The following is a 3137-nucleotide window of genomic DNA, read 5'->3' on the forward strand; positions in this document are numbered from 1 at the left end:
CTCTTGCTCAGGCTGGTCTCGAACTCCTGAGCTCAAACAATCCGCCCGCCTCGGCCTCCCAGAGTGCTAGGATTACAGGTGTGAGCCACCGCGCCCGGCCGAAAATCCATATTTCTGGGAAACAACTCAAAAGGTGAAGCAGTTAGTTAAGGAAAGGATTATAAAAACCATATAGGGGTTATTGAAATTTGTTCATGGAGCCGGTTACATTGGCAGGGTTGTGCTCCTATCTGGAGGCTCTAGGAATGAATTCACATCCCAGCGCATTGGCAGAATTCGGTTCCATGCAATTGTAGGGCTGAGGTCCCCATTTGCTTGCTGGCTGTCAGCTGGGGGGTCTTTCCCGGCTGCAGGCTGCCTGTATTTCTTGGCTTGTGGACCCCTTCTTCCATCTTCAAAGCCAGCAACATCAGGTCTTGTCCTCACGCGTCGACTCTCTCTGACCTCCCCTGCTGCCTCATCTCTCCTACCTGCCGCTTCTGCTTTTAAGAGCACCTGGGATACATTAGGCCCAGTTGGATAATCCAATCCAGGGTGACTTCCCTAGTTTAAAGTCGACTAATTAGTAAACTTAATTCTAGCCACAAAATCCCTTCACAGCAGTGACTAGATTAGTGTTTGATTGAATACCAAAGAACAGGAATCTTGAGGGGGACAGCTCTAGAATTCTGCCTACCACAGAAACTGTTCCTGAAGTCAGGGTGGGTCAGGCGAATGTGGCACATGGCCTCAAAGGTGTCTGCTACACCCACTGTGTCAATTAGAATGTGTTCACCTGCACATAAGAGAGAAAACTGCCAAACATGGCTTAAAGAAGTGCTTCTCAAACTTTGATGAGTGTATCAGTCCCTTGGGGATCTTGTTAAAATTCAGATTGTGATTCAGTGGGTCTGGGGTGAGATCTGACAGTCTGCATTTCTAACAAAACCCACGTGATGCGGATTCTACTGGTCCTCACACCACATTTTAGGGCTTAAAGTATAATGTGTCTATTACCCCACACATTAAGGAGTCTTTAAGCAGGTTGGTTCTAGGGGTGGTTAATTCAGTGGTTCAAAGACATTGTGGCACCAGATCATCTTCTCTGTGATTGTTTTCTTTTTGCCTTATCTTTATGGTTGAAAAGTATGGAAGCTGTTCCAAGCATCCCATTCCCACAAGACAATATCTGGATGCAGAAGAGGGAAGGGTCCTGTTTTGTAATCCTTTTTATTTTATTTATTTTATTTTCTAGAGACAGGATCTCGCTCTGTCACTGAGGCTGGAGTACAGTGGTGCAATCATAGCTCACTGCAGCCTCAAACTCTTGGACTCAAGCGATCCTCTTGTCTCTGCTTCCTGAGCATCTGGGACTACAGATGCATGCCACCACACTCTGCTAATTTAAAAAAATTTTTTTAGAGGCAGGGTCTTGCTATGTTGCCCAGACCGGTCTCAAAGTCCTAGCCTCAAGTGATCCTCCCGCCTAAGTCTCCTGAGTTGCTGGGACTACAGGCATGAGCCACCACACCCAGCTACAATCCTTTTTTTTTTTTCAGTCCCAGTAGGGACCATCAAAAATTGCCAATGCTGATGATACTGCAAGTCATCATGGCGGGGTATTGGGAAGAGTTTTCAATTAGTAATAATTGCGCCTCGGATAAACCTCATTGGCTACGATACTGCCACTGCACAAAGCTTGTAATCCTTTTAAAGAGTAAAAAGCTCTTCTAGAAGCTCTTGACAGATTTCCCATTACTTCTGTCATCTACTCTGTCTAAGCCAAGCACTTGCCAAGGCCATTCAGAGAAGTTGAACAAAGCAGGGTGGAAGGGGGTGGGCTAAATAGCCAAGAGTGTCCCCCACATCTGCCCAGTCTCTGCTCCTATTCTTCCTTACAGAACTAGGACTATGTTGAGATAGCCCCCATTCCCCACCATGGCAGGAGGTGACAGATTTATTCTGCAGAAGAGTGGAACAAGGGACCCTCCAGACACGGGAGCTCCAGGCAGCAGCGGAGGGTGAGGTGAAGGGCCGTGTTGAAATCTGGGAGGATCTGGACACATGAATAGCAAGAAGACCATCTCTTTACATCACTCAGCCCCAAGAAAGCCGTAAGACAACCTTCCAGGACAATCTTCCACAAGACAGTCATAAGGCAATCTTCCAGGAACAGGGCACTGTGGCGCGTGGAGGTTGAGTCCAGCCTGGGCAACATAGCGAGACTCCATCTCTAAAAACGTTTTTAAAAATTAAAACTAAAAAACAAATTTTAGGCGTGTGCAGTGGCTCACACCTGTAGTCCCAGCACTTTGGGAGGCTGAGGCAGGAGGATCGTTGGAGCCCAGGAGCTTGAGCCTGCAGTGAGCTATGATTGGGCCCCTGCGATATAGCCAGGGTGACAGAGCAATACCCTGTCTCTAAAAATAGTGAACAAAGAAAAAATTTTTTGAAGTCGACCTCTCAGGCAGATGTCCAAGTGACTCTTCTGGAGAAAAAGAAAGGCCCTTGAAGAAAGTCCTGCACATACTGACATGAAGGTCCTTGGGGGCAAATCCTACACATCGTGGAAAGCCAGAGTACTGCCGGATCAACCCAGAGCAAAACACGTGAGTGAGCATACATGGCCCTTGCATTCAGATCTTTCAATCGGCTTTCTGTCGCCTCACTCTAAACATTAATAACCAGTCAATGATTCCAAAATATTTAGTGAAAGCCCCTTGAACAAAAGGCAGAGATGAAAATAAGCAAACTAAAAAAGAAATAAAAAAAAAGAAGGGGAGAAGGAAGAGCAAGAGTGAAAGAGTAGATCAGAGGAAACGAAAGTAATGCGGCTAGCCAAATAAAACAGACACATACTTTCGTCTAATACCCCAGAGACTTTGTATTCATGAAACAAGAACAGGATGCTATATAAGTGGGGGGAAAGGTTGATCAGGAAGCAAGAATGCACTTTTGGAAATTAAAAACAATAGAGCCTAAATTTAAAATTTTAATAAAAGAGTTGGAAAATAAAGTCAAAGAATCTTCCAGGAAGTAGAAAAAAAGTCCTGAAGATGGAATTTGGAAGGAAAATGGGAAAATTAGAGGATCAGTCCTGGAGTTCAATATCTGACTAACACAAATTCTACAAAGAAAGAGGCCAGCGCGGTGGCTCA

The sequence above is a fragment of the Propithecus coquereli genome, unplaced genomic scaffold (assembly GCF_000956105.1).
Source record: "Propithecus coquereli isolate 6110/MARCELLA unplaced genomic scaffold, Pcoq_1.0 Scaffold249, whole genome shotgun sequence".
NCBI classification, from domain to species: domain Eukaryota; kingdom Metazoa; phylum Chordata; class Mammalia; order Primates; family Indriidae; genus Propithecus; species Propithecus coquereli.